Source organism: Salmo salar, chromosome 24 (genome assembly GCF_965601325.2).
Source record: "Salmo salar chromosome 24, fSalSal1, whole genome shotgun sequence".
Taxonomy (NCBI): Eukaryota; Metazoa; Chordata; class Actinopteri; order Salmoniformes; family Salmonidae; genus Salmo; species Salmo salar.
In genome coordinates this window covers 29,640,374-29,653,606 of record NC_138314.1, presented here as the reverse complement: position 1 = coordinate 29,653,606, position 13,233 = coordinate 29,640,374, and positions in this window count along the sequence as shown.

The following is a 13,233-nucleotide window of genomic DNA, read 5'->3' as shown; positions in this document are numbered from 1 at the left end:
ACTTCTTCAATCATCAGAGTGTGACAGTTGACTTTTCGTCTGAAAGCAATTTAAACCACGGTCTTATTGCTGACATGGCAGTCACATTTGTAGATGTTTGACGTCCTGCAAACACTGTAAGTCACTGCATTGAGAGCTATGTAGATACAGTGGACACACAACAACTAGGCCTATAGAGCTATACTCTGTTTTCAATAAAAACACTATTTAAAAAGTGATAATGTCATTACACTGTAAGACTATCTCTTAAATCATATTTCAAAAGATCATTCAGAAGAAAAGTGGATTTAGAGGAAATAGATTTTTGTGTGGGTCATATGTGTGTCTGGCCCTTCCACTAGGTCTCAAAGGGCTTTACATATGGCAGTTTGTACAGTTTATCAGTCACCTGGGAGCTGCACCAGAGCTTCCTGAAACACAATTGTGATGATCAATCTCATCCTGCTTAATGAGGAGTATAATTTCAGTCATGCTGCTGACCTGGTATGAAAAACAGTAATCCAGGATGGTGTGTGTGCATGTGCGTGTGTGTGCGCATGTGTGTTTGTGTGTGTGTGGGCAGTGTGAGAGAGTACGTGTTTATTTGTCTTCCTGTTTCCTGTTTGGTTTACATTGTGTGTGGGCATCTCAGCAGAACCTGTTGCCAAGTTACGTAGTTACAGTTAACTGTCTGCCTTTAGGATTGAAAAGAGGCTATGAGAATATTTATTTAAAGATTGTGAGGGAACATGGATGTCAAACCTCCTCATTCTGTAATGAACCTGTATGACACTAGCATAATCTACTTTGAAAAGCTGGGAAACTCACAGCCCACATTAGGGATGTGCGGGTTGACTCATAACCTGCAGTCCCCGCGGGTATATCTGCAGTGAGGGCAAGTTTAGGGTCAAGAAATATTGTGTGGATGAGGGGCGGTAGGTGGCGGGAGGGTGGAATAAAGAGAAAACAATGCATAAAAAAATTCATAAATGTATAATTATTGTGCAATTCATGTCTATAAGCTACATTGAGGTTTTTCTTTCATAATTTGTATTTGGTGTTAGTGCATAGCCTAATCCTAAATAGGGCCTAACTGTACGCTCGCCAAATACACAGCAATTGCCAAATGCTTGGAACTTGGGCAGAAAAAGTTAACGTCGATCCACTGAGGCAAAAAGGACAATGTCGTTGTTTAATTCAATAAGAGAAAAGCTGCGAAATGGAGGACAGAAAAAAAATAGGAGGGCCAGAACAGTAGCCTGATGTTTAGGAAAGATTTGGTGAAGTGGTAACAGTATGTATGATGTATGTATGATACAGTATGTATGATGATTGTGAGGCGGTATATACATTTGACAGTCACAAGATGGGGACTTCAAAATGGTACGTTAATGTAACTAACTGCACTGTTCAGATGGGTTAAATGGAATAGTAGCCTGGAATCTGGACACTGACTGTGGGTCTATAACCTCTCAATATAATATAAACTCCGCCACATTTAAGCATTTCTTGCAGTAAAATGCTACACCAAATGTAGGTTTTGACTGGAGAAATAGGATTCATTTCTTTCAGCATGCTGATAGTATTTCAACCACATAAAATATGTATCCAAGCTGACAGGAAATCTTATTAGTAACATGTTGGGTAGTTTTCACAGCTTTGAATTTCCATAAAAACGGTCAAACTGATGTCATTTAGAAATGTTTTATATAAGTTATTGCATTTACTCCCCGGCCCCTAAACATCTTTGCTGCGGAAGAGAAGTAGAGATGAAAGAGAGAACTTTACCAATGTCAACTAGATTGAAGTATTCAGTCTGATTTATTTAACACCCGAAGTTCCGCTCAGGTAATCCTAACCATAAATTATCAGCATTCTCATCATACTGCAGGCCAGCAACAGGTAACCCTCATTGACTCATTTTAATCCATGTCCTCACTCAAGCACAGGCCCAATGGTACAGTTATAGACAATCTTGTATCTGTACCAATTCAAGCTAGCCCTATGTTATTTTCAAATAAGGGGTTACCAACTGACCATAGTATACTTGTATTAGAGACTCCGTCTGACCTAAAATCCCGCAGCTGCGGCATTGGACTGATTCATGTAGATGACAGAAATTTGATCTTGAAAATGTATTTTATTATAACTCTGGCCTCTCAAACCAACGTGGACATTCTGGTAATATTACTGAAACTTGGCTAAATAAGACTGTGCCGGATACTGATACAGTTGAAGTCGGAAGTCTACATACACTTAGGCTGGAGTCATTAAAACTCGTTTTTCAATCACTCCATAAATTTCTTGTTAACAAACTATAGTTTTGGCAAGTCGGTTTGGACATCTACTTTGTGCATGACACAATTTCACTTAAAATTCACTGCATCACAATTCCAGTGGGTCAGAAGTTTACATACACTAAGTTGACTGTGACTTTAAACAGCTTGGAAAATTCCCCAAAATTATGTCATGGCTTTAGAAGCTTCTGATAGGCTATTTGACATAATTTGAGTCAATTGGAGGTGTACCTGTGGATGTATTTCAAGGCCTACCTTCAAACTCAGTGCCTCTTTGCTTGACATCATGGGAAAATCAAAAGAAATCAGCCAAGACCTCAGAAAAACAATTGTAGATCTCCACAAGTCTGGCTCATCCCTGGGAGCAATTTCCAAACGCCTGAAGGTACCACGTTCATCTGTACAAACAATAGTACGCAAGTATAAACACCATAGGACCACACAGCCGTCATACCGTTCAGGAAGGAGACGTGTTCTGTCTCCTAGAGATGAACGTACTTTGGTGCGAAAAGCGCAAATCAATTCCAGAACAACAGCAAATCCAAGATGGAAACCAAATCCAAGATGGCGTAGCAGTCAGGCGTCTTTGTCTTCGTCTTGTCGTGTCCTGTGTAAATATCTTTATCTTTTTTCTTCGCATATATTTTTTTATCTTTTTCTTAACCTCAACTTCAACATACTCTCCTGCAACCCGCCTCACCCAATGTGGTAAGGATCTGCTATTTTCTTTACTTTAGAACCGGAACCCCCAACAGAAGCTAGCCAGCTAACTAGCTACTAGCTAGTAGTCAGCTAGCCACTGCTAGAGGTCATCAGCTAACCTTTAGCCCGGACATCTCCTCCCAGTCTGCACAGCGCGATTCAACCCAGAACATATCAGACTTCTTCTTCAAGAAGCATTTTTCTACAGCTGGCCTTGCTTTCCAACATGCTTTCCACCCTACCCCGGTCAACAGCCCTGCACCCCCCACAGCAACTTGCCCAAGCCTCCTCCATCTCTCCTTCACCTAAATCCAGACAACTGATGTTCTGAAATCAGCCGGACTAGAAAATCTGGACCCTCTCTTAATAAAATTAACTGCCAAATTGTTGCAACCCCTATTACTAGCCTGTTCAACCTCTCTTTTGTATCATCTGAGATCCCCAAAGATTGGAAAGCTGCCACGGTCATCCCCCTCTTCAAAGGGGGAGACACTCTAGACCCAAACTGCTACAGACCTAAATCTATCCTGGTTTCCGAGCTGGTCATGGGTGGACCTCAGCCACGCTCAAGGTGCTAAACGTTATCATAACCGCCATCGATAAGAGACAATACTGTGCAGCTGTATTCATTGACATGGCCAAGGCTTTCGACTCTGTCAATCACCACATTCTTAACGGCAGACTCAACAGCCTTGGTTTCTCAAATGACTGCCTCGCCTGGTTCACCAACTACTTCTCAGACAGAGTTCAGTGTGTCAAATCGGAGGGCCTGTTGTTCAGACCTCTGGCAGTCTCTATGGGGGTGTCACAAGGTTCAAATCTCGGGCCGACTCTTTTCTCTGTAAACATCAATGATGTCGCTTGCTGCTGGTGATTCTCTCATCCACCTCTACGCAGATGACACCATTCTGTATATTTCTGGCCATTCTTTGGACACTCTGTTAACTAACCTCCAGACGAGCTTCAATGCCATACAACACTCCTTCCGTTGCCTTCAACTGCTCTTAAATGTTAGTAAAACTAAATGCATGCTCTTCAACCGATCGCTGCCCGCCCATCCAGGATCACTACTCTGGACGGTTCTGACTTAGAATATGTGGACAACTACAAATACCTAGGTATCTGGTTAGACTGTAAACTCTCCTTCCAGACTCACATTAAGCATCTCCAATCCAAAATTAAATCTAGAATAGGCTTCTTATTTTGCAACAAAGCATCCTTCACTCTGCTGCCAAACATACCCTCGTAAAACTGACTATCCTGATGATCCTCGACTTCGGCGCTGTCACTTACAATATAGCCTCCAAAACTCTACTCAGCAAATTGGATGCAGTCTATCACAGTGTTATCCGTGTTGTCACCAAAGCCCCATATACTACCCACCACTGCGACCTGTATGCTCTCTTGGGATGAGGCTGACTGATTCTACGTCTGACTGGCAAATCCTTCAGATGCTTGAGAAATGGCTCTCCCTGGTTCCAAAAGCAAAATAAACATACTTCTTGAACTGTCTATCTGAGAATTGTGGGAATCCAGCCGGTGTAACTGCTAAACTGCTTTCTGACTGTACTGCATGATTGTAGTGGGTTTACTAACGCGTTAGTTCTAGTAGCTATGTATGTCAATGATGTAGGCTATGTGTAGCAGCTTGGAAAGGTTTTTTCACCCTGTCCCAGACAGCTGATGTGTTGTGCACTAAAGTCCACAAATGAAGGGAAAACATGAGAAGAGGAGAGCGCGCAAATAGTTGCGAGAAGGAATTATATATACAGTACAAGGAGCAAAGTGATCATGACGTTTTTACTGTATATGGCTGCTATGAAAGTGAACTGTGTTTGCGCGTGATCAGGGGTCTATTCATTCCACAATTATTCTCCTGAAAAACGTTTCTTAATCGGAAGCAAACAAAAAGAAACAGGGATAAACATACCTGAATTTGTCCAATAGAAACTCTCATTTGCAACTGTTGGACTAATGATTACACCCTAGATCAGCTAGACGCAGGCAAGAGTGTGCACGGTGGTATTGAATGTGTCACTCTCTGTCACCTTGATTACTCAAACTTTTCTCGACCTGTGCACCTACAGTACGTTTTAAACTTTCATTCATAGGCTAGGTTGTAGCAACCTCATGATGGGTACAGGGAAAATGTGAGTATCATGTAGTAGGCTAAATCTATTGATGTTACATTGAGCTGGGTGAATGGAATATGAATGACAGTCATCCAATATGCTGTAATAGAAATAAGGCCATGCTCATGAAGCACAAATTAAATGGCACCGGCCGCCACTGCTCTGGTCCCATAACAGATGGACATTTGAGGTGCTTTTAATAACCACTTCACCTCAGCGGGCCACCTATTTGATAAAATAGCTTCTGAACACTGATTCCAGTAGAGGGAGTCATTCACGCACCTCAAGCCAGGTTGCAAAGATACATTCCCAGCTACACTTCCCTTATGTTCATTTCAACCATTTCATGTCTATGATGTACTAAGTGCCTTACTGAAGAGCAAGGTAAATGAAAATCCACTGGGGATGACACACTTGATCCCTTTTTGCTGCAGCTTTCTTGTTTCTGGGGTTATTCTCAGTGCTCCCCCTACACAAAGGCGGAGATCATTCTGACTTCGCTAACTACCGTCCAATTTCTAAGTTCTTGCCTTGCCAAAGTTTTAGAGTCCCTGGCCAACTCTCAGCTTAGAACTTGTTTTAATTCTCATTCTATTCTTAATGAGCACCAATCTGGTTTTAAACCTGGGCAGTGGCTTCAGTGGCTACACTTGTCTTAGATGATGTCCTATATTGTTTAGACCATAAAAATAATTGTGCTGCTTTATTTATTGACCTATTGAAGGCATTTGATACGGTTGACCATTCCTTACCAGTTCAAATGTTGTCTGAAATAGGCCTAGATCAGGCAACTTGCAATTCGTTCAAGAACTGTCTAACGGGCATGACACAATGTGTGCTTACTGACGTTATCAAATGTAGTTTCCTCAATATTACGAAAGGTGTGCCGCAGGGGTAGAATTTGGGCCCTGTTCTCTTCACTATTTAAACAAATAATATTGGTCTTTCTGTTAACACCTGTAACATTCATCTCTACACAGATAATACAGCTACTTACTCCTGTGCCCCCTCAGTACAGCAGGCCATTCATTACCGTCAACATGGTTTTGACTCAATTCAAAAATTGCTTACTGATCTTAAACTAGTGTTAAATGCTAATAAAACCAAATGTATGTTGTTCTCTAGGTCTCGTAATATTGACCCTGAGTACCTGAGTATTTTCACATTAAAGGGAGCCAAAATTGAGCAAGTTCCACATAATAAGTACTTGGGTATTTGGATAGACGATAAGATCTCAAAACAGCTGAGAATTAAGATTAGGTTATAGAAATAAATCCTACCTTACTTTGGAAAGTATATTTTAAAATTACAGACGCTCTTTTCCAGAGCAACTTAAAAGAGCAATTAGGGTTAAGTGACTTGCTCAAGGGCACATCGAATGATGTTTCACCTAGTCGGCGCAGGAAATCGGCTCAGGGAATCGAACCAGTGACCAAATGCTCTTAACCACCAGGCTACCTGCCACCCTAGAAGGAAGATTGTTCAAGCAACGCTCCTCCCATTACTTGATTATGGTGATATCATCTACACGCAAGCCGCAGCCTCTGCTTTAAAACCGTAACATTCAGTCTATCATTCAGCACTGCGTTTTACTACTAGGGACACTTTTCATACACATCACTGCATTTTGTATAGTTGGCTGGGAGTCTCTGACTACCGGAAGGGCCCAGCATTGGCTACTTTTTGCAAATGAAGCAACTCCCCCACTAACTCAGCTCATGTATTAACTGGAGATCCAGACCTGCTCTCTGGACTGGCTGGTTCTGGAGGTTCCGCAGGTCTCCACTGAACTGGGGAAAAAATGATTTTAGTTTTAATGCCCCCAGCACGTGGAATAACCTTCAGTCCACCTTGAAGTTAGACTCACTGGTATCCATTGGACAGTTTAAGGGAGATGATATGTGAGAGTTGTGTTTGTTTTGATTAATCTTGTTGTATTTATTGTATTGATATGATTTATTGTTTGTTCATGTTCACATGGCTCAGCGATTTTATTACATTATTTTGGTGAGCAAGGGTTTATTTAGTATACTAGGGCAACAAGTAGACTAACAACAGAAGAGAAGCTTCATGTAGGCTATTTAATTATAGGCAAGTTGACCAACAAATAGCCAACCAAAATGTTGGAAATTATAAGCAGAAACATAGGCCAATCTAAAAGGCCTGTCAAAAAATCCCTCTGCCATCTCTAACTGTTTCAGCGCATTTCCTATTTGCAGGTTAGGGTTGGGTGCTGATCTCAGATTTTCACTTCATCACGTAGAGTCGGGCGGTTACAGATGGCTTATTAGCAGTTGTGGGCTGGTGCAGGTGAACAAGCAGCTGACCAGCGCATCACTAGCCCACATCCACCATATTGCATTGTGTGTCATAAATATAGAACCATATGGATATATAACAATATTGACAGTCATGGTAAGAACACCTGTATTTGTTAGAATAACTATATACATTGGCCTACAGATTACATAGTGAAAGTTAAAATGGTTCAGGATATGTATTATACACACAGCTCAGACCCACTATCAAGGTTGTGGTACCACATTCTATCTCAATTCCAAAGACTGAGGAAATCAATCAAAATTTGATATCAGTTTCACTGACAATCTGAACTGGTCCACCCACACAGACAGTGTGGTGAAGAAGATGCAACAATACCTATTCAACCTCAGGAGGCTGAAGAAATTCAGCTTGAACCCTAAGACCCTCAAACTTTTACAGATGCACAATTGAGAGCATCCTGTCGGGTTGTAACACCACCTGGTACGGCGATTGCACCACCCTCTCGAGAGCCCTGCAGTTGCAGGTGGTGCAGTCGCCGTACCAGGTGGTGTCTGCCCAACGAATCACAGGGGCACAATGCCTGCCCTCCAGGATACCTGCAGCACCCGCTGTCACAGGAAGGCCAAAAAGATCATCAAGGATATCAACCACCCGAGCCACGGCCTGTTCACACCGCTATCATCCAGAAGGTGAGGTCAGTACAGGTGCATCACGGCTGGGACCGAGAGACTGAAAAACAGCTTATAGCTCAAGGCCATCAGACTGTTAAATAGCCATCATGAGCCTACCTGGGATAGGATATAGTAATCCTTCTAACCCCCCCCCCCCCCCCCCCCCCAAAAAAAAGATATCGATGTACTATTGTAAAGTGGTTGTTCCACTGGATATCAGAAGGTGAATGCACCAATTTGTAAGTCGCTCTGGATAAGAGCGTCTGCTAAATGACGTAAATGTAATGAGCCGGCTACCACCAGGTTACTCAACCCTGCACCTTAGAGGCTGCTGCCCTATATACATAGACATGGAATCACTGGCCACTTTAATAATGGAAGACTAGTCACTTTAATAGTGTTTACATACTGCTTTACTCATCTCATATGTATATACAGTACTCTGTTATACTGTATTTTAGCCAATGCCACTCCGACATTGCTTGTTCTAATATATTTCTTAAATCCATTCTTTTACTTTTAGATTTGTGTATTGCTGTGAATTGTTAGATACTACTGCACTGTTATCAGAGCTATCAGAGTCACCACTCACACTGCAAATACACACACATTGTAAACAACGCAATACCGCAAAAAACAGGGCAAACACGACACAGGCAAATGAAGTTCTATAAATACACCTTCTGACAGATAGAGGAGGATCTGCTGCTGAACGAGTGTCAATACAAGGAGGTGGGAGAGAGAGAGAGTGAGCAAGAGAGAGAGAGAGAGAGAGAGAACGCTGATGGAATGTAATTTAGGTCCCCCCAAAGTGATATTCTGCCACCCCCTCTTTAATTCCAGTTTAATCAAAATACGTTTCTACCACGCTCTCAGCCATTTAGCATCATCAAGACTTAAAAATAACTGTTCTTGGCGCAAGATGGAGGGAAAGTTGGAGCATAACTAATGAAATTACAGTTAACGAAAATGTACGCTTAATCCAGTGTAAACTAATAAACTCAGCAAAAAAAGAAACGTCCTCTCACTGTCAACTGTGTTAATTTTCATCAAACTTAACATGTGTAAATATTTGTATGAACATAACAAGATTCAACAACTGAGACATAAACTGAACAAGTTCCACAGACATGTGACTAACAGAAATTGAATAATGTGTCCCTGAACAAAGGGGGGGGGTCAAAATCAAAAGTAACAGTCAGTATCTGGTGTGGCCACCAGCTGCATTAAGTACTGCAGTGCATCTCCTCCTCATGGACTGCACCAGATTTGCCAGTTCTTGCTGTGAGACCCCACTCTTCCACCAAGGCACCTGCAAGTTCCCAGACATTTCTGGGGGGAATGGCTCTAGCCCTCACCCTCCGATTCAACAGTTCCCAGACATGCTCAATGGGATTGAGGTCCGGGCTCTTCGCTGGCCATGGCAGAACATTGACATTCCTGTCTTGCAGGAAATCACACACAGAACGAGCAGTATGGCTGGTGGCATTGTCATGCTGGAGGGTCGTGTCAGGATGGGCCTGCAGGAAGGGTACCACATGAGGGAGGAGAAAGTCTTCCCTGTAATGCACAGCGTTGAGATTGCCTGCAATGACAACAAGCTCAGTCCGATGATGCTGTGACACACTGCCCCAGACCATGATGGACCCTCCACCTCCAAATCGATCCCGCTCCAGAGTACAGGCCTCGGTGTAACGCTCATTCCTTCGACGATAAACGCGAATCTGACCATCACCCCTGGTGAGACAAAACCACAACTCGTCAGTAAAGAGCAATTTTTGCCAGTGCTGTCTGGTCCAGTGACGGTGGGTTTGTGCCCATAGGCGACGTTGTTGCCGGTGATGTCTGGTGAGGACCTGCCTTGCAACAGGCCTACAAGCCCTCAGTCCAGCCTCTCTCAGCCTATTGCGGACAGTCTGAACACTGATGGAGGGATTGTGCGTTCCTGGTGTAACTAGGGTAGTTGTTGTTGCCATACTCTACCTGTCCCGCAGGTGTGATGTTCGGATGTACCGATCCTATGCAGGTGTTGTTACACGTGGTCTGGCACTGCGAGGACAATCAGCTGTCCGTCCAGTCTCCCTGTAGCGCTGTCTTAGGCGTATCACAGTACGGACATTGCAATTTATTGCCCTCGCCACATCTGCAGTCCTCATGCCTCCTTGCAGCATGCCTAAGGCACGTTCACGCAGATGAGCAGGGACCCTGGGCATCTTTCTTTTGGTGTTTTTCAGAGTCAGTTTAAAGGCCTCTTTAGTGTCCTAAGTTTTCATAACAGTGACCTAAATTGCCTACCGTCTGTAAGCTGTTAGTGTCTTAATGACCATTCCACAGGTGCATGTTCATTAATTGTTTATGGTTCATTGAACAAGCATGGGAAACAGTGTTTAAGCCCTTTACAATGAAGATCTATGAAGTTATTTGGATTTTTCCAAATTATCTTTGAAAGACCTGGTCCTGAAAAAGGGATGTTTCTTTTTTTGCTGAGTATATAGAATTTATTATACAAGAGACAAAATTCACAAATTTTACTGCACAACGGCAGAGTCACGTAACAAGTTTAAAACTAATAATGGCTCAATAATCCATGCTTTCTGGGAATGCTATAATGTTCATAAATTGTGGGCGGAATGATCTATGCATATCTGTTATTATCTATGCATAGCCACTTTAATAACTCTACCTACATGTACATAATTACCTCAATTACCTCGACACCGGTGCCCACTGCACATTGACACATTGACTCTGTACCGGCACCCTCTGTATAAAGCATCGCTATTGTTATTTACTGCTGCTCTTGAATTATTTGTTATTCTTATCTCTTACTTTTTTTTGGTATTTTCTTAAAACTGCATTGTTGGTTAAGGGCTTGTAAGTAAGCATTTCACTGTAAGGTCTACACATTCTGTATTCTGTGCATGTGACAAATACAAATTGATTTGATTTGAACTAGAAAGTTGTCAGAAGTATTACAATGTAAACTTACTTTTAATCCGTCTGTCTGCATATTTGAAGACATGACATAGGGGGTGGGTGTAGTGAGATACCCAATGGGCTGGATGATTCTCATCACTTATCTTGAAAAAACCTATACTAAAAACGTGGAAATCAATCAATCCGCCAACATTGACACAATAGAAAAATAATGATTTATTATTGAAATAGCATGGGTGATGAGAAAAACGAATTGGTACAATTTAAGGCCACCTGGCCAACAATAATACAGGAACTAGGGATGGGGGTGTGAGTATGCAGGTCTGGGCAGATGAGATGTAGTCATTGTTTGTGTGTCTGTAAGTTGTTGTTCCTATGTATACGTTTGTATCTGGAGTGAATGAAAAATACAAAATTTAAAGAGGAAAAAATATGACAATAATATGTATATAGTACCAGTCAAAAGTTTGATCACACCTACTTATTCAAGGGTTTTTCGTTATTTTTACTATTTTCAACATTGTAGAATAATAGTGAAGATGTCAAAACTATAAAATAACACAAGTGGAATCATGTAGTAAGCAAACAATTATTAAACAAATCAAAATATATTTTATATTTGAGATTCTTCAAAGTAGCCACCCTTAACCAGCTTCATGAGGAATGCTTTTCCAACAGTCTTGAAGCAGTTCCCAAATATACTGAGTGCTTGTTGGCTGCTTTTCCTTCACTCTGCGGTCCAACTAATCCCAAACCATCTCAATTGGGTTGAGGTCGGGAGATTGTGGAGGCTATCATCTGATGCAGCACTCCATCACTCTCCTTGGTCAAATAACCCTTACACAGCCTGGAGGTGTGTTTTGGGTCATTGTCTGGTTGAAAAACAAATGATAGTCCCACTAAGCGCAAACCAGATGGGGTGGCAAATTGCTGCGGAATGCTGTGGTAGCCATGCTGGTTAGTGTGCCTCCTCCTCCATGCTTCACGGCGGGAACCACACATGCAGAGATCTGTTCACCTACCCTGCATCTCACAAAGACACAGCGGTTGGAACCAAAAATCTCACATTTGTACTCGTCAGACCAAAGGACAGATGTCCACTGGTCTAATGGCAATTGCTTGTGTTTCTTGGCCCAAGCAAGTCTCTTCTTATTATTGGTGTCTTTTAGTAGTGGTTTCTTTGCAGAAAATTGACCATGAAGGCCTGATTCACGCAGTCTCCTCTGAACAGTTGATGTTGAGATGTGTCTGTTACCTGAACTCTGTAAAAAAAAATTTGGGCTGCAATCTGAGATGCAGTTAACTCTAATGAACGTATCCTCTGCAGCAGACGTACGTAACTCTGGGTCTTCCTTTCCTGTGGCGGTCCTCATGAGAGCTAGTTTCATGATAGCACTTGATGGTTTTTGCGACTGCACTTGAAGAAACTTTCAAAGTTCTTGATATTTTCCAGATTGACTGACCTTCATGTCTTAAAGTAATGATGGACTGATGTTTTTCTTTGCTTATTTGAGCTGTTCTTGCCATAATATGGACTTGGTCTTGTACAAAATAGGGCTATCTTCTGTATACCAACCCTATCTTGTCACAACACAACTGATTGGCTCAAACGCATTAAGAAGGAAAGAAATTCCACAAATTAACTTTTAACAAGGCACACCTGTTAATTTAAATGCATTCCAGGTGACTACCTCATGAAGCTGGTTGGGAGAATGCCAAGAGTGTGCAAAGCTGTCATCAAGGCAAAGGGTGGCTACTTTGAAGAATCTCAAATATAAAATATATTTGGATTTGTTTGACACTTTTTTGGTTACTACATTGTTACTACATGGTTAGTACAATGTAGAAAATAGTAAAACTAAAGAAAAACCCATGAACTAGTAGGTGTGTCCAAACTTTTGACTGGTACCATATATACTGGACATATTGTTGCTACTTGTAAAAAGTAGTATCTGGTCAATCTCTCATATGAAAGAAAACAATCCCCTTTCTGAGTGTTTTGATTAGAAGAGATTTATAGTAGGGTCAGTTGATTGAGTATCTGAAGCCTAAATGAAGGTGTGATTTCTATAGGACCCTCTCCACCGGTCTGTCACTGTAGTTAGAGAGCAGGTGGCTAACAGGTTTTGTGCCACTCCCAATTTGTGTGGCGCCAGGCAGCTTGACAGAAAATTACCACCAGCTGCATTACCTGACCCCTACCCTCCCTTCATCCTCTGTCCCCTCATCTAT